Genomic DNA, 20,871 nt, shown 5'->3' on the forward strand with positions numbered 1-20,871 from the left:
TCATTATCAATGTTAAATCCATGTAAAGCACTTAGAAGAAATAGAATAGAGATGGTAGTTGCCAGAATTAATCTGAGTATAGAATTTGGCACATATAAAAAGGCATAATGACACCTAAAACCGTACCCTTCTCCCCAAATTGCCATGACATGCATAAGATTTTTCAGTAAAGTCCATTAACCAGGTCTATAAAACACTCTTAGGAGAAATACTGATTTTCAGTACATTTCTCAAATTGGGTAATTTGAGGGGTAATTCAAGAGTTTTGAAATCATTAAGACTTAGTCCAATTATATAGAGTCTGCATCACAATTACTACCTTGAATTTTCTTTTGTCTAACTTAAAATTAATTTTTAGCTGTATTACTTATAAGTGTAAGTAAAAACAAAGTATTATTTTTCTTCTTTGGGGGCCTCTCTTTACAGAAGAAGTAAAAAGCATAGTTATTTTTAGCCACTTCATTTTCAATTTGTAGGGAATAAAAAAGGAATATTTACTGTGACATGAATATTCATAAAACATATCTGGTACTACAACTTGACTAAATTTTTAAATATATTCTCTGTCTTCTAAGTCTCTCTATAGAAAATCAAGTATTGTTTTCTTTTTAAGGTTATTTTCTTTGATCACAGTCCTATATTTTATTCTTTGATCAAGTTTTTTTTTTTTTTTTCTGTCTGCTTTCATTTATCTAACACCCTGCTGTTTTCTTCACTCTCATTAAATGTTGCTGGTTTCTAGAGTAAAATGAGTTTTATTCACTTTGATTTATCATGATCTCAAACTTGTTTTTCTTCTTTTCTTGCTTTATTTTTCCTTTTGCTCTTTGTATATACAGAAATTCTATTTTTTGAATAGCAAAATGAAATGAAAGAGAATTTTCAAAGAGTCTCCATGCTCCTAAATGAGACATCTAAGTTAATGGTCATTCAATTTAATGTAAAGAAAAAATAGTCTATGTACTAATTTTTCAAATGGAATATGTGTGGCAAGATCCACTCCATCACCTTTTGGGTTTTTGGTGGTGCGAATTTAGGAGATGAGGAGAGCAGTTCAGGATACTACAAAGAGAAAATTTTAGAAACATATAAGGAGATTAAAATTTTTGCACTGCATTAGTAGTTCTAATTAAGATAAAAATATCATAAGAGCACAATTGTGTCCACCATAATCACGGGGCAAGTCTGATAAGCAAGCTGCAAAATCTTATTTTAAAAAAGACTCAGAGAGCTGAGCATCTAAACATAAAATGATGACTTCCTAGGAAAAAGAGATCTGTAGCTGTTTTCACCTCTAGTTGAGTGTTGGAAGGAAGAAGACTGCCATAGAGAATGGTTAGGAGAAAAAAGCCAAACTCTTTTCAAACTTTTACTGGCTATATTTGTTCTGGCATGACAGATCAGAATCCTTCAGAAATCCAGCTGAGGAGCAAGCCTGCAAAGAGCCACCAGTTCTTTCTCATGTTCTTTCATCGAATGCACTAGGGTAGCAAACAAAGTCTGAGGGAGAAAAAGAGAACTGATAGAGACTTTGTCTAAGGCATGAGAAGTCTTCATTAAGAGGGAAGGTACCAACCACCTGTGTGTTAGGGAAACAGTGGGAGAGCTCAAGGAAATCCTTCGGAGAAACACCAGCTTTTTCCTAAGGATACTGCAAGATCCCTTCAGAGTCTGGGCAATATGTAAGAAAGAGATCACCAGCTACAGAAAAAGAGTGTCAGGATGAAAAAATACAGAATTCTCCAGCATTCCAAAAAGATAACATATGGGCTGTAAAACAAAAAGAGATTTCCTGTTTCAAAAACCTGTTAGCTGTGAAGTAGAGCATAAAGAGATGTACAATCGTCCCAGAGTAAATCCCATGCTGTGCTAAAGGAAAAGTACTGATCCTACCTTCAAAATATTTGAAGCTAGTGGCAAAGTTAATCTAATTAAAACCACCACAAACTCTACATGCATCGCAAATGCATATCAAATTGAATTAGCTTTCACAATAGCAGCCTGAAAGGAAAAAGGGTTATAATGGGTCATGCACCTTCCTGGGGTTAAATTCTAAATGTTTCAGTGTCTATTTTTTTTTAACACACAGTATGATCTGTAATTAAAAAGTACGATAGATAAATAAAACAAGGAATTGTGACTCAAATCAAGAGAATATATAGTCAATGCAAACATAGAGATAGCCAGATATCAGAATTATCACTGAAATTTCAAAATAACAATGGCAAATAAATTAAATGATCCAATAGAGATGATGAACCACATGCATGAACAGATGGGAAAATTGAAGATGGGGACACAAAGGAGAATGCTGTAAATAAAAATAAGATACTAGAAATGAAAAACTCATTTGAGGGATTTAGCATCATATTAGTCCCAGTGGAGGAAGGGAACAGTGTATTATTGTTTTCTATTGCAGTGTAAGACTTATCACAAAGTTAGATGCCTAAAACAACACACATTTATTATCTCCCAGTTTCTGTGAGTCAGAAATCTGAGCATAGTTTAGATGAGTGCTCTTCTTAGGGTCTCACAAGGCTGCAATAAATATGTCAGAGCTTTCTGAGGAAAAGATCTGCTTTCATGCTTCGTTGGGTTGTTGGCATGATTCATTTCTTGGCAGCTGTATGATTCATGGCAGCTTGTTTCTTCAAAACCGTCAATCAGAAGTGAGGAAGTGGAGGAGAGAAAGGGAGAGACAGACTCCAGCACAGTGGATATTAATGTCTTAAGTAATCACAGAAAATTGGTGCCACCCATACTCAAGGGAAGGGATTACACAAAGGTATGAATATCAAGAGGAAGGGGTCATGGGGCCACCTTAAAGTCTGTTGCACAATAGTCAACTTCAAGAGGAGGTGATAGAAAATATCCAAATCAAACATAAATAGAAAAAAACTTTGAAGATTTGTAGAACAATATTAAACTGTCCAACAAATGTGAAAAGTAAAGCTCCCGAAATAGAGGAGAGAGAACGAAAACTGAGCAAACACCATACAGGATCAGCACAAAGGTAAGTCCAGTCACATCATTAATAAGTTGCTGAAAACCAAAGTTAAAGAGAAAATCTTAAAATCAGCCACAGGGTGGAAAATGACACATTTCAATCTGGGAAAAAATGGTAAGACTGGCAGTTAACTTCTCATTGGAGGGGAAAAATATAGGCCAGAAGACAATGGAAAAGCATCTTTAAAATGCTGAAAGTAAATAAAAATAACCTCATGACCTAGAATCCTGTAGAAAATGAAAATATACTTTACAACTGAAAGTGAAATAAAGACATTTTCAGAATCACAAAAGCTGAGAGAATTTGTCTTACATTTCAAGAAATGATTAAAGAGCTTCTTTATTCTTAAGGGGTATGATATTAGACACAAGCCCCGGTCTGCAAGAAGAAATGAAGAACATTCAAAAAAGAGAAATATGTAGTTAAAGACAGAGGACATATTTTTGTATATGTTTAAACTTCTCGGGACTTCCATGGTGTCACAGTGGTTAAGAATCTGCCTGCCAATTTAGGGGACACAGATTCAATTCCTGATCCAGGAGAATCCTACATGCCGCAGAGCAACTAAGCCCGTGAGCCACAACTACTGAGCACATGTGCCACAACTACTGAAGCACACGTGCCTAGAGCCTGTGCTCCACAACAAGAGAAGCCACCGCAATGAGAAGGCCACACACCACAACGAAGAGTAGCCCCCACTCGCCAGAACTAGAGAAAGCCCATGTGCAGCAATGAAGACCCAACACAACCAAAAATAAATAAATAAATACATAAATTTAAAAACTAAACTTCTTTAAATGAGTGCTAACTGTTTAAAGAAAAAGTGATACCAATATCTTATAAAGCTTTATAACATAAGTAGAAATAAAATATGGCAAAATGTATAAAATGGCAAAAGAGAGAAATAAAATTATAATTTGTAAAGTCTTAACATTGTTCATAAAGTAGTGAAATATTATCTGAAAGTAGAGTGTGATATGACAAGGTGAATACTGCGATCTCTAGTACAACCACTAAAGCATATCAAAGTTTTAGCCAAAATGCTGTTAGTGGAGATGAAATATAAAGGAAGTATAGGTATATATTTAACTTGATTCACCCAAATGAAGGAAAGAGGGACAGAGAAGCAAAGGAAAAATAGGGCAAATAAAAACAAATGATAAGATAGAAGTCATAAGTACAAACATATCAGTAATTACACTAAAAGTAAATGGACTCAACACAAAAATAAGAAGGCAGAAATTTCAGTCAATATAAAAAGTAAAGCCTTACTATATGCTGTGTTCAAGAAATACAATTTAAAAATAAAAACAGAGAAAGTGAAAGTTAAAGAGTAGAAAATAACAGGACATTCAAGTAACTAATCAAAAGCAACCTGGAGTGGCTACATTAGTGCCAGGCAAAGTAGGCTTCAATACAAAGATTATTACAGAAGATAACAAAGAGAATTTTATAATGATAAAGGGGTGAACTCATAAAAGGATATAACAATCCTAATTATGAAAACATATAATACCATTGCTTCAAAATAAAAAATTGATAGATAAAAGGCAGAAATACCCAAATCGATCTTGAGAGTTGGAGATTTTCATAATTTTCTGTCTTTCAGTAATTGGTAAGAAAGGTAAGGAAAATATTAGTAAAGAATAGGAGATAGGAGCAGCACTATTTTCAACCTATCCTTATTACTGTTAATAAAAACACTCTCAACAGCTGCTCAATACTCTTTTTTTTTTAAAGAAGGCATTTTAAAAAACAAAATAGGCTGATTCTTAAAACAAGTGTTAACAATTTCAAAAAATTGAAGGAAAAAAATACATTCTCAGACCACCACGGTATTGAAGATAAAAAATAAATAAGATATCTAGAAACTCCCCACATAGTTGAACATTAAGCAACACACTCAAATAATTCATGTTTTAATGAAGGAATAATAAGACAAATTTGAAACTATTTCAACTTGAATGTAATGAAAAGTTACCATGTCAAAATTCTGGAAAAAGAAGTAAATGCAGTGTTTGAGGTAATTTTTTTTAAGATATAAATAATTATAGTAGAAAAGATGGGTCTAAAATCAATAATTTAAGCTTTCATTTTTTGAAGCTACAATATAAATGGCCAATTACAATCAAAGGATGTAGAAAAATAATAAAAATAAGAATGGAAATCAATGAGTGAAAAATTCATTTTCGAGAGACTAACATATTTATTCCCTAACAAAACCATACAAGAAAAATAAACAAATTACCAAAATAAGGAATGAAAAAAAAGGGGGGGACATATGTCATAGAACTTTCAAAGATACTAAGGAGATAATATGGACAAATTTTATGCCAATAAATTCATTTTAAAAAAAGGTAATTGACAATTTTTTGGAAGATAAATTGCCAGAACTGATATAATATGTGATTTTTCTACTCAATAAAAGAAAATCCATATCAAAAAATCTTCCCAAATAAAAAATTCAAAGTGAACTCTATCAAATAAGAGAAAACTTTCATTTTTACACAAATTCAGGGATTGAGGGGAAATACTCTTCAACTGAAGTCATGAGGGCAACATAACTCAGATTTTTAAATTTGAGAAAATACTACACAAAAAAATAAAACTACAGGCCAATATCTGTCATGAACATATATCCTAGTAATTTTTTAAAATAAATGCAAGTTTTGCCCCCCAAATATATTAAAAGGAGTGTATCAAGACAAAGTGAATTATGGTGGGAATGCAATCTTGGTTTAATATTCAAATTTCAATCAATATAATTTATTACATTAACAGAACAAAGAAATTTTATACCATCATCTCAATGGAAGGAAAAAAGAGAAGCACATGACAAAATTCAATACTCTTCATGATTAAAAAAAAGAAGAAAGAGAGAAAGAAAAAGAAAGCCAAAGAAACAAGCAACAACAACAAAAAATTTCCTATCAAAACTAAGAATAGAATTTTCTTTTTAATCTGATAAGGACATGTATAAAAATCTTACAGACTACATTATATAAAATGGTAAAACTTTGAATGTCTTCCCAGGAACAAAGAAAGGATATCCACTCTCACCAATTCTAGATGTCTGGCTAAAGGTTTATTAATTTTGTTTATCTTCTCAAAGAACCAGCTTTTAGTTTCATTGATCTTTGCTATTGTTTTCTTTGTCTCTATTTCATTTATTTCTGCTCTGATCTTTATAATTTCTTTCCTTCTACTAACATTTTTGTTCTTCTTTCTCTAGTTGCTTTAGGTGTAAGGTTAGGTTTTTTATTTGAGATTTTCTTGTTTCCTGAGGGAAGATTGTATTGCTATAAACTTCCCTCTTAGAACTGCTTTTGCTGTATCCCATAGGTTTTGGTTCATCGTGTTTTCATTATCATTTGTTTCTAGGTATTTTTGTATTTCCTCTTTGATTTCTTCAGTGATCCATCGATTATCTAGTAGCATATTGTTTAACCTCCATGTGTTTGTGTTTTTTTACAGTTTTTTTCCTATAATTCATTTCTAATCTCATAGCACTGTGGTCTGAAAAGACGCTTAATATGATTTCAGTTTTCTTAAATTAACCGAGGATTGGTTTTTGACCCAAGATGTGATCTATCCAGGAGAATGTTCTGTGTGCAGTTGAGAAGAAAGTGTATTCTGCTGCTTTCAGATGGAATGTCTTATAAATATCAATTAAGTCTATTTGGTCTGATGTGTCATTTAAGGCTTGTGTTTCCTTATTAATTTTCTGTTTGGATGAACTACCTACTGGTGTAAGTGGGGTGTTAAAGTCCTCCACTATTATTGTGTTACTGTCAATTTCCCATTTTACGGCTGTTAACATTTACCTTGTGTATTGAGGTGCTCCTATGTTAGGTGCATAAATATTTACAATTGCTATATCTTCTTCTTGGATTGATCCCTTGATCATTATGTAGTGTCCTTCTTTTTCTCTTGTAACAGTCTTTATTTTAAAGACTCTTTTTGTCTGATATGAGTATTGCTACTCCAGCTTTCTTTAGATTTCCATTTGCATGGAATATCTTTTTCCATCCCCTCACTTTCAGTCTGTATGTGTCCCTAGGTCTGAAGTTGGTCTCTTGTAGACAGCATATATACAGGTCTTGTTTTTGTATCCATTCAGGCAGTCTGTATCTTTTGGTTGGAGCATTTAATCCATTTACAGTTAAAGTAATTTTCAATATGCATGTTCCTATTGCCATTTTCTTAATTGTTTTGGTTTTGTTTTTGTAGGTCTTTTTTCTTCCCTTCCTCTTTTGTTCTCTTCTCCTGTGTCTCACCAATTCTATTCTACATTTTAGTAAAAACCCAGCCCAAGCACTAAAGAACAAAAAGAGATGAAAGGCATACAGATTGGAACAGGGAAAGTAAAGCTTTCAACATTCACAGGTGGCATGATTTTTTTTTTTTTTTTTTTTTTTTTTGCGGTACACGGGCCTCTCACTGTTGTGGCCTCTCCCGTTCTGGAGCATAGGCTCCGGACGCACAGGCTCAGCGGCCATGGCTCACGGGCCCAGCTGCTCCGTGGCATGTGGGATCCTCCCAGACCAGGGCACGAACCCGTGTCCCTGCATCAGCAGGCGGACTCTCAACCACTGCGCCACCAGGGAAGCCCAGTGGCATGATTTTGTATGGTGAAAATCCTATATTATGTACATAAAATTTGTAGAACTAATATATAGATTTATCAAGGTCCTAGAATACAAAGTCAATATACAAAATAATTTTATTATATACACTAATGATAAAAACATTTTAAAATGAAATTTAAAATACTGTTTATAATAAGTGCTAAACCTATCAAATTTCAAGGGACAAATCTGATGGAAGATGTGTAATATATATATATCTGCATAGATAATGACAAAGCCTTTAATAAAGAAATTAAATAATATATAAATAAATTGAAAAATCTACATATCCATAGATGGGAAATCTCAGTATTAGATGATATTTTCCCCTAAAACTCATCTATAGGTTCAACACAATTCCAATCAAATTCCCAGCAGCCTTTTTTTTTTAATTGGCAAACTGATTCTAAACATATTTGGAAATGCAAAAGGACCTAGAATAGCCAAAACAATATTGAAAAAAGAAAAGTAATATGAAATTTCCATTACTAGGTTTGAAGAAGACTTGCCATAAAGCTGCAATAATCAAACAGTGTAGCATAATGTTACACAAATAGATCAATAAATCTGTATAGAGTGCCAAAATAGAACACATAAGTATAGTCAATTGATTTTCACACATTTCCAAATTAATTAAATTTGGAAAAGAAACATATTTTTAACATATAGTGAAAAAATAGGATTATCTATAAAGAAAAAATGCATTCCATGTAAAAACGTATTAATTTGAGATGGACCCTGGGTCTAAATTTTAAGACTAGAATAATAAACTTTTAGGAAAAAAAAAAAAAACTAAGACAATATATTGGTGAGTTTGGGGAGGCCAATATTATTTAATCAGAATACAAAATACACTAACCATAAAGATGTCTGCTGAACAAAAACACTATTGAGAAAATGAATAGGTAGGTCATAGGAGAAAACAATCATTGCAATGCATATATCTGAAAAAAAAGTTTTGTATCTGAAACATACAAAGAACGCATGTAAAATAACAACTAAAATACAAACTTCCCAATAAACATGGTCAAAAGAATTGGCAAGAAACTTCAGAAAATTATGCATATTAATAGTCAAAAAGAACATGAAAAGGTGGTTGTCATCATTATCCATCAGTAAATTACAAATTGAAAAATTCACACCCACTAGAATGGGCAATATAGAATTTTTAAAAATAATTAAATAGAAAGAGAGAGACAAATACCGTATGCTAACACATATATATGGAATTTAAAAAAAAAATGTTATGAAAAACCTAGGGGTGAAACAGGAATTAAGGCACAGACTTACTAGAGAATGGACTTGAGGCTATGGGGAGGGGGAAGGGTAAACGGTGACAAAGCGATAAAGAGGCATGGACATATATACACTACCAAACGTAAGGTAGATAGCTAGTGGGAAGCAGCCGCATAGCACAGGGAGATCAGCTCGGTGCTTTGTGAGCGCCTGGAGGGGTGGGATAGGGAGGGTGGGAGGGAGGGAGACACAAGCGGGAAGAGATATGGGAATATATGTATATATATAACTGATTCATTTTGTTGTGAAGCTGAAACTAACATACCATTGTAAAGCAATTATACTCCAATAAAGATGTTAAAAAAAAATAATTAAATATATATAAATAATACCTGCAAAGACAGGGAGGAATTGGGATCACATGTTGCTGGTGTAATATTAAAGCCAAACAACCATTTTGGAGGGCCCCTTGAAGGATTCTATTACAGTTCAATATACAATTGAAGTTAAATTACTTGTATACAATGTATAATTCTCTGTACCCACAAGGTCACTCCTAAGGATTTACCCAAAAGAATAAAAAACTATGTCAAAAAAGAGGGAAAAAAACCCATGTACATAAATTTTTATAGTAGCCATATCTGTGAGTTAGACTTATCCCATATACTCATCAAGAGGATAATAAATAAACAAACTCTGGCCTATTAATGCAATTGAATGCCACTCATCAAAATAAAAACAAAACAAAAAACACTACTGAAACATACAGCAGAGATGTATCTTAAAACACATATACACACACTACACAGAGTGAAATAAATCAGACATAAATGAGTACATATTCTGTATATCCTGTGAAATCAAAAGACAGGCAAGGCTAATCTTTGGTGTTGGATATCAAAAACTAATCTCATCAGGGCAAGGATGGGGATCAACTGGAAGGAAACTTTCAGGGATGAGGAAAACATTCTGTACCTTGTTTGAGTTGTTTTACATTAGTATCTGCAATTCTCAAAATTTATTAAACTGAATGTTTAAGACCTGTTCATTCTATTGCATGTAAATTATGAAAAATAGATGATAAATATAATAAAATAACAAACACAATAAATGAATAAATAAAACTTCTTAGCACTACCACATATATGGATATTGGATAATTTATTTAATCTCTGTAGACCTCAGTTATCTTCTCCATAAATCAAGGATAATTATATCTGCTTTACAAATTGGAAGCTTCTTTTTCTTATACATAAGCTGTTGTGATACAAAAGAATTTCAAATATCCTGTACTAAATATTCAAAATGTCATTTAATTAGTTAATTAAAGGAGTAAATTATTGAATGTTTAATAAATAAAAATTCAGGAAACATCCTAATGACAATTTTTTAAAGTTTGTGAGTACATTTACAGAAAATTACTATCAACATATAAAATTAAAACTTTTCCAACATATATTTAACATTTCAACTTTCTAAGTAATTATCATTCTTGAAAATCTCACAATAATTTGAGGATGGAGAAAGCAAAATTTCAGTTTCTTTCCAAATTGGGAAATTAATGACTATCAGTCCAACTGGGCTGAATTCTTGACCCCTAGACACAGCTTTGTTACATTTATGAGTCTTTGAAGAATAAACGTACATTTATTGATAAACTTGGGTTTGCTCAGCTTCTCTAGGTTTTTGTGTGCTGATAGATACAGTCTTATTTTGATTTTTCAAGCTGTTAGAGAGCTTCCAAAGACTGTAGATTTATTCAATTAAATAATGATGGGGAAATAACAGCATGTGAAAAGGAAACCACTGATTCATTCTGATGATAAATCTCAAACATCAAAATTAACACATCATGGTAGCTTTTATTCCTTTTTACTTGAAAAATTGTTGCACCAATTAAATGATACAATTAAACAATAATAATACAGAGAAATCACGTACAACCCACAAACCTGAAACAAACTTTTTCTTTTTTCTTGGCCTGTTTCTTTTTTGTTTGTTTTTGTTTTGTTTTGTTTTGTTTGTGGGAGGAACCATTTTTCATTGTAGTAAATCATTAGTTTCAAGAATGAAAGAATTATTAAATTCTAGCTTTATATGTTAGCTATTTGACCTCATGCAAATATCTCAAACTTGAGCCTTAATTTTCTAAAATGAGAATAACATCCATTTTTTGAGATTCTAAAATATATTTTAGCACATTTTTAATTACCAGGAATCAAAATGCATTTTAATAACATTTAACAATTAATTATAGAATTACAAGAAAATTGCAAATATAAGGCAGAGAGTTTCTTTATGCTTCACACCCAATTTCTCAATGTTAACATATTTCATTACTGTGACACATTTGTCAAAATTGAGACCAACATTTGTATGCTATTATTTTCTAAACTCCAGACTTTATTTGTATTTAACTAGTTTTTATACTAATTTTCTTTTTATCTTCCTGAATCCAAAGCAAGATAACACATTGTAATAGTTCATTATGTCTCCTGTAACATTTCTCAGTCTTTCCTTAATTATTATGACCTTAACAGTTTTGAAAATTACATTTTGTCTTCTGTCCCTCAATTTGAGGTTAATTATTATTTTTTCAAGATAGATGGGGGTAATTGGTTTCAGGGAAGAATATCACAGACATGTAATGTTACTCCTCATCATATCATATCATGATATCAAACTAACATCCCTAGTGATTTTAACCTTGATCATTTGGTTAATATAGTATATATTTGATATTTAGGTTATACAAATTTACTAATTTTTGCTAAAGTTTTTCAGCTTTGCCTATTGAGGACTCTTTTGATCTGCTTCTATCTTACTGGCATCTCCATTTTTTTTGTTTTTTAGTGTTTTCTTGCTTTTAGACACTACAAGATATTCCCAGTTAACTGTGTATTTTCTGTGCCTTTTCTCTAAAGAGAGTTTCTTTTATTGGAGAATAGCACTTAGAAACCAAGGGATTAGTTGTACTTGTGGCTTTTGGGGTGTCACTATTTCTAGGCCCTATGGGGACCCTTTTAGTGTACTTTCTCAGAGCTAGAATATATAGGTATGCACCCTAACCCAAGTATATACACATATCTGCTATCTATCTATCTATCTATCCATCCTAAACATGAGCTCATATTTTCTCCAACTTTAATCCAGTAGCATAAGGATTCATTTTAACCTTCTCCCTTGTATATTGATAACTTCTCTCTCCAACAGTGAGAAACTGGGTTCCACCATCCACCATTTATTAACTTGTGTGTTATATCCCAGTGCACATGTAATAGAGCATAGAATTGTGGATCCACACCCCCCATGAAAAACAAATTTGCCAACTAGAGCACCATGTTTATGTACGGTTCCTTTTTCCTTAAGTTGTTGTATGAAAACTTACGTTCACACAAAATCCTGCGTGCTAATTTTTATACCTTTATTCCTAATCCCCTAAATCTGTAAATGACATAAATGTTCTTCAACAGGTAAATGGCAAAACAAACTGCTATATCCCTACAATGGAATAAATACTATTGAACAATAAAATGAGCTGAACTATTGATTTGTACAACTACCTGGGTGAATCTGAAATGCATATTACTAAGGGGAAGAAACCAAACCCAAAGCAGTATGTTGTTATGATTCCACTCACATGCCATTCTAGTAAAGGCAAACAGAAAACAGATTTTTGGTTGCTAGATGTTCAAGCTGGGCTAGAGAGGGTTGTTAATAGGAAGGAAGATGGGCAGGGTACTTTTTAAGATGAGTATACTATTATGTATGACATTGGGGTGGTGAATTGGGGCATTTGATTAAATCCATAGACCATATATCACAAAGAGTGAACTTTAATTTACGCAAATTTAATAAAAAATAATCAACAGGATTTCAGGGGTCCTAAGTTGAATGAAGACATTTTTTAACTTTTTATTTTATATTGGAGTATAGTTGATTAACAATGTTGTGTTAGTTTCAGGTGTACAACAAAGTGATTCTTGGTTATTGATTTTAAATATAGCAGCATGCACATGTTAATCCCAAACTCCCTAACTATTCCTCCCCCCTACCCTTCCCCCTGGTAACCATGTAAAAGATGTTCAACATCGCTAATTATTAGAGAAATGAAAATCAAAACTACAGTGAGATAATACCTCACACCAGTCAGAATGACTATCATCAAAAAATCCACAAACAATAATTGCTGGAGCAGGTGTGGAGAGAAGGGAACCCTCCTACACTGTTGGTGGGAATGTAAATTGGTGCAGCCACTATGGAAACAGTATGGAGGTTCCTTAAGACACTAAAAATAGAGCTACCATATGAACCTGCAATCCCACTCTTGGGTGTGTACCCAGAGAAAAACATGATCCAAAAGGATACATGTACCCCAATGTTCATTGCAGCGCTGTTTACAATAGCCAAGACATGGAAGCAACCTAAATGCCCATTGACAGAAGAACGGATAAAGAAGACATGGTACATATATACAATGGAATATTACTCAGCCATTAAAAAGAATGAAATAATGCCATGTGCAGCAACATGGATGGACCAGAGATTGTCATACTGAGTGAAGTAGGTCACACAGAGAAAGAGAAGTATCATATGATATTGCTTATATACAGAATCTAAAAAAAAAAAAAATGATACAAATGAACTTATTTGTGGAACAGAAACAGCCTAACAAACTTTGAATAAAGACTTTGATGCCCCCCCCACCGCCCCAAACCCCCCCTGGGGGGAAAAAAGGTATTGGAAACTGTAATATTATTCTTCTTGGGCTGCTGTAAACAAAATACCACAGACTATATGATTTAAACAATAGAAATTTATTTCTCATGTTTCTGGACGCTGGGAAGTCAAAGGTCAAGTACCAGCTTATTTGGTTTCTGGTAAAAACTGTCTTTCTAGTTTTCAGAAGACCCTCTTATTGTTTCCTCAAATGACCTTTCCTTGGGAAATGTACATTAAGAGATCTTGCTCTTCCTCTTATAAATCCACTAATCCTATCAGATTAGGACCCCCACCCTTATGATCTCATTTAACCTTAATAACCTCATAAAAGCCTTATTTCCAAATAAGTTCCCCCATTTAAAGTGTGCAATTCAGTGATATTTAATATATTTGCGTATATGTGCAACCATCACCACAGTAAGAGTTCTTTAAATTATATGAATATATTCCCTTATCAGATATATGATTTTGCAAATATTTTCTCCCATTCTGTGAGTTGTCTTTTTGCTTTCTGATGGTGTCCCTTGAATCAGAATAGTTTTTAATTTTAATGAAGTCCATTTATCTAATTTTCCTTTTGTTCCTCATAATTTTGGTGTCATATCTAAGAATCTCCTGACAAATCCAAGGTTAAGATTTTTCCCTATGTTTTCTTCTAAGAGTTTTATAGGCTTATGGGTTTGATAGGTTTATTTGCTACACTTCATTGAGTAAAATATCCTAAAATACTTGTAACTGATGGACTTGGAGAACCAACCATGATCTGGATTAGACCTCAGTGTCCTGAAATTCAGTGCTCTTCAATGAAGTTCGGATTGTGATTCTCAATAATCAAACCAGGCCTAAGAGTCCATTTAAAACTTATTTCTTGGAAATACAGTGGTTAACTATTTAATGCATAGGTATATGACACACTGTCTCTACAATGTACCTGTGTGATGTTTCTTGCCCTATAGATTTTCAAACTTTTAAACATATAATTATATATGATGCATATAGATTCAGAGTATTACTCTTGTTTAATTATATAATTTCTAGACCTTAATGTTTCTTTAAATGTACCATTTTGTGGAAATCATACGAGTTTCCAGCAACAGAATTATTCATCCAGAAGATAAAACAAACTGAATTACGCCTGACTAAAAGGTCCATATGTGTGATACAATGAGAATAATTTATTTGAAAACATTTATGACTTTAAAACAATCTACTATTAAGATTTATCTTCCATTTTCCTATCAAATAATTATTTTACAAATATCTCCTGGAATAAGCCAGAAACTTGGTTAGTGTACAGGAGATTCCTGGTAGTTGTTACTATTACAGTCAATTAATTGACAAGAGTAGGTGATGCTTAATCATAGAAATGGTTCACACAAGTATTATTTCAGTGATGTACTAGCCTTGCATGGGCCAAATATATATTGCTTGAGATTACTTTTTTTTAAAGACAACTGTCAGGAAACAATTTAGAAACCTGTACTATTCACTTTTATTTAAAATAATGTTGCAGGTTATGCTGATTCAATAATGGAAGTACAAACTAAAATTACAATAACATTTACAGAACAACAGTTTATCTTTGTGATATGTTTCACCCATTAAGTAGAATAATGCAGAGTCCAAGAATTAGGCTCAGGCATTGTTATAAACCAACTGGGTTATGTCAGACCAATTGCTAAAATTACCTCTATTTATACCATTGTTTTTTAAATAGGCAGTTTTTTTTTTCCCTTGAGGGAGGGGAGCTTAAGATTGAAGTAATGTCCATTGGATATTAGTATATTATAAATTTTTAAAGCCAGCAACCCATCTAGTTATGTGATCTTCCCACCTTTTCTATTTTCACTCAGTATGTTTCTTACACTTTATGAGTCATTTGAAGCACAACATTACTTTAAGTGGTTGTGTGTCAGCATTAATAAAACTGAGTCTCTAGACCTCAGTTTTGTATTTTATCCTTAAGTCTCTGGTTTGAAACAGAAGGAGAGAGGGAAAAGGAAAGAGGGACGGAGAGACAGAAAGAAAGAGAGAAAAAGAGAGAGAAGGGAATTCTGTAGAGTCAGTAAACCAGAACTGACAATGAGCAAAAGGATAAGAGTAATTATGGCTGTGCAGTGGATTTCACCTCTGGAAGTGGTGAATGCTGTGGTGAAGGAACTGTGTGATATTGGCTAGCAAGAAGTATGTTAGACACAGTTTCTCCTTGGAGACCTCCCTTGGCAGCTCTCCACAACCACTAACCCCCAAAACCTAGGTAACATGCTCCTTCTATTTTTAACTCAATGTTGGCACAATTTTCCCTTTATCTGACTTGAATGTGCAGCAGCCTGTGCACCAGGCTGTGAGTCAGAGGCAGGGTCTCTGTCTTGTTGACAAATATCTTCAGATTTTATCACAGAGACTGGTTAAGACTTAACAAATATGTGCTGAATGATGACTGTTGAGTAAATACTTCACCTGAGATTGGTGCAGAGGACAGGCAGTGCAGTGGACCAGGGAATGTTAACAAGGATGTTTTTTGAATGAAAGATATCCAACAGCAGGAGGTTAATTGTATGTATAAGAAATCATGAAAGCATTCCCATTTGAATCTAATTTTTATGCCTGCAAAGTAGCAAAACAAACAAATGACATTAAAATCAATGAGTATTAAAACATCACCTCCTCAACCCCACCCCTCCCTAGCTTCTTGAAAATTAGTAGCTTGATTCCCCACTTTCAAGTTCCCATCTTTGCCAGGTCCTGATTTTAGACAGAGAGCCCACCATTCAAAGGCACTTACAGTTCAATTGCATAACCTTAGATCTGGTCCCTGAATATTATTCACATGGAATCATATTAATAAATTCATTCTTAAAATACTGTTAATGGGAATAGGGAGGAAAATCACTTTTAATAAAGTAAACATGATTATATAATATGTTACTTTCAAATGATTGTCATTAAATATTAATTGATTATATAAATGAAGGTGTATATACATGCTATACATATATATACAAGATTAATATATACATGTAAAACATTGTTATGAATTTAATTTGAAGAAAACTATCATACACTGTATATCAGATCACTATTATTATTATTTTTTTTTTGCGGTACGCGGGCCTCTCACTGTTGTGGCCTCTCCCGTTGTGGAGCACAGGCTCTGGACGTGCAGGCTCAGCGGCCATGGCTCATGGGCCCAGCCACTCCGCGGCATGTGGCATCTTCCGGGACCGGGGCATGAACCCGTGTCCCCTGCATCGGCAGGCGGACTCTCAACCACTGCGCCACCAGGGAAGCACCCAGATCACTATTATTAAATCATAGATAATCTGTGACAATGATATTATTAAATATGAAGAGATATGTATTTTCAATACTTTGTCAACCCATTTCCCTAAATGCTGTCTGCTAAAGAATGATAGTTTATTTTATTCATCCATCTATACAATATCCCTAATTCTCATCTGTACTAAATTAACTATGAAATAAGATCATCCATTATCACTTGAACTTTTTTTGTTTGTTTTTGTTTTAATAGATCTTTATTGGAGTATAATTACTTCACAATACCGTGTTTCTGTTGCACAACAAAGCGAATCAGCCACATGCATATGTCCACATGCACATGTCCCCATATCCCCTCCCTCTTGAGCCTCCCTCCCATCCTCCCTATCCCACCCCTCTAGGTCATCACAAAGCACTGAGCCAATCTCCCTGTGCTATGCCGCTGCTTCCCGCCAGCAAACTATTTTACATTAGGTAGTGTATGTATGTCGATGCTACTCTCACTTCGCCCCAGCTTCACCCTTCTACCCCATGTCCTCAGGTCCACTTTCCATGTCTATTGCTTTATTCCTGCCCTGCAACTAGGTTCATCAGTACCTTTTTTTTTTTTTTAATTCTGTATATATATGTGTTAGCATATGGTATTTGTTTTTCTCTTTCTGACTCACTTCACTCTGTATTGAACTGGTTTTAAAAATTTGTTCTAGGGAAGTCGTTGTCCCTGGACTGATAGATTTAACTCTCATTCTGTTCATAAATCTTCATTGCTGTAACAGTATCTGATTAAACTAAGCTCTGCCTTGTGTTTTGAAACTTCCAAAGTTCCACTGTGAATGTTCTACGTGACTTAATCTCTCCTCCTAGAAAAAAACCCACTAATTCTATTATATTCCACATTTCAAGTGCAAAACATATTAATTAAATAAAGTTGCCAGTAAAATGTTACAACTTTTAAGATTAACTGATGGATATGCTTGAACATGCTTGAATACGTGCATTGGATGGGTAGACAACAGTGATGGTTTTTAAATAATTTGAGAGAACCATTTCTATTTGCAAACTTCATTTTTGTTGCCTGTTTATACAGAATCATTAGTCACCAATATCTGCTGGAAGAAAACATTCTTCTAGAAGTTACTTCTCAAAATCATTAGATGCATTTTCATGGTTAAAACTGTTTCCTATTTAAATGGTCATCCTCTTAATTAAGAAAAGTTTTTCACATGTAGTGTTTATGTTATAGGCTCCGTGTTAAATCATGCATTGCAAACTATTCTTAGGCAATGCATTGAGCGGCTGCAAATGATTTCCAGAGAACTGGCTAGCATTCTTGCCTGAATACATTCTTGTCTTGCAATGTAAAAATTAGATATAGGGGCTTCCCTGGTGGCGCAGTGGTTAAGAAACCGCCTGCCAACACAGGGGACACGAGTTCGAGCCCTGGTCCCGGAAGATCCCACATTGCCGCAGAGCAACTAAGCCCATGCACCACAACTACTGAAGCCCACACCCCTAGATCCTGTGCTCTGCAACAAAGAGAAACCACCACAATGAGAAGCCCATGCACTGCAACGAAGAGTAGCCACCACTCGCTGCACCTAGAGAAAGCCCACGCGCAGCAACAAAGACCCAATGCAGCCAAAAATAAATAAAATAAAAATAAATTTAAAAAAGAAATTAGATATAAAATACAGATTTTGACACTGTTCATGCTGACAATCATAATTACTATCTAAAAAATCTTGGAACATCGAGAAAGTTTTCTATAAAGACTGAATCATTTTTACAAGTTCACAATCATAAATAAATACACATACACACATATATGTCATACATATATATTCTTACATATTCTATATTCTAAGAATAACAAATATTCTTATAGTCAGATTATTAAGCTTCTACTGTATGCCAAGTAGTAAGTCAGCCAACATTATTTAGTGAAAAGAGCACTGTCAGGAGACAGATGATCTTGGTTTAATTGCCTGTGTTACTGTTCACTAAATTTTAGTTCTTGAAGAAGTTCTTTTAGCTACTGTTTGTACTTCAATTGTCCTCCTATGTGAAATGGGGGGTAATAAGCCCTATCTCAAGGGGTTTTACACAAGGATTAAATGAAATGATATCTGTAAAATACTTGGTAGAGTAAGTGGAACATTATAGGAACTCAACAAATGTAAGCTTACTCCTCTCATGAGTTATGGGGAGATCAATAGAATATATAGGACATGGCTTCTGGCTCAGAGAAATATACTATCTACTGATACAAAAGTCAAGGGAGAATTATAGGAGAAACTGAAAAACTATTCACGGGGGAAAAAGAATCTTATTTGATTGTCAACTGAGTAGTAAATGTTCAAGTTAAAGAGAAGGAGAAACAACTCTAGAATAGTTTGAAGTAGCCCACTGGAGAAGGGGTTTAGTAAGTGGATAAGATTTGGGTAGGTAAAAATAAGTGACAAATGAATTCACTCATAGGTAAATTAGGCCTCCATTTTTTCAATGATCTTTCAATCACTTTTACCTACTGAAAAGTAAAAGCCACAATTATTCTTTGAAATGAATCTGAAGGTGTTTGTTTCTCTTGAATGTTAATATTTGAGAAGTCTTTGCCAAATATTATACTCATGGCCATGTCCATTAAGGAAAAAAGTGACCCAGTAGGAATAGGCCAGTGGATGCTGCATGGTGATAGCCTAACCCTGCTGATAATCTTGGATTAGCCCAGGAATCTGGTCCTCCCTCAGTCACACCTATTTGATGATTTTAGACAAGGACCTCTCCCTCTTTAAGCCTCAGTTTTGTTATCTGTAGAATGAGGAGGTTGCTGTTCAGAATCTCTGAATCCCTTCCAGTTCAGGTACACTTAACAGTGTAAGCCCAACTATTCCACGGACAGAAACTCTTAGGTGTCCAATGAGCTGTGAAAAGGAAACCTATTAGGAACTGGAACATGGGAGAGACTGTGAGATAATTAGATAAACAAGCACAACAGGGAAGAGTTAGTAGGAAACACCATGAGTCAAGAAACTGGAATTTAAAACCATGGAATTTCTTCCAAATAAAGAAAAAACAAATTAAAAAAATATATTTTCAAGAAGGCTTTTAGGACAGTGAGAAACGGTTGGTTGCTCTCTGCTTGGTGGTCAGCACTGAAAAAGAAACCACCAAACAAGATGCATCCATTTCTAAGTTCACCGTTTAAACACAAACTCACTACTTCTTTCCAGGATCCTTTTGTCCCCCTAGGTCACTTTCTCCTTATTCATAGATTAGTTTGGCTAAATTTAATATATTTGGCCTCTGGTGAATGAATTGGAGGTTGCTTTCCCTGTGAAAGGAAAGAGAACTCCCTCACCTCTTTGTTATTTTCCACCCTCCTTGGAGCAGCTTTGAGACTATTCCGAAAACCACTCAAAATACTAATAACATTCTAGAGACGTTTACTCAATAACCACAGGTAATTATCCCCCAGAGAAAAAAGGACTGAAGGTTTATGGGCTATTCAAATGCTGTGTCTTAACTCTCCTCCTTCAGCTATCCTATAAAACTTACAAATTACAGTTGTATTGCCTACACAGTACATACAACTCAGTGTAAAGAAAATGGCAAAATTCACTTAATGATCAATATTCTTGTTAAGGTTTCAGTGGCAGCATGGTGGTTTTGCAGTTGCCATTAGATGAACTTATAGCTTGAGTCATTATGCTTTCTTTTTTATTTCAATATTTATAGATATTGGTGTTTCATATTGAGTGCAAGACTTAACCCCCATATGTGTTTTCTGTCATTATGGAAATAATTTCATTGTCCTTTCATTTTTGTTATAAACCTCTAAACTTTCACGGGGTCATTGGGGAAAAAAAAAATTTCCTTTTCTGATTCCATTAACTGGAGTGTGTCCATTTTATATTCTGTGTTTAAGTTACAGACATTAAAGTTGGAATTCATCATCCTCATCTTCAATCCTATAGCTACTGTAAGGATTCATACTGGATT

Source organism: Leucopleurus acutus (assembly GCF_964270905.1).
Source record: "Leucopleurus acutus genome assembly, chromosome: 20".
In the NCBI taxonomy this organism is placed as follows: Eukaryota; Metazoa; Chordata; class Mammalia; order Artiodactyla; family Delphinidae; genus Leucopleurus; species Leucopleurus acutus.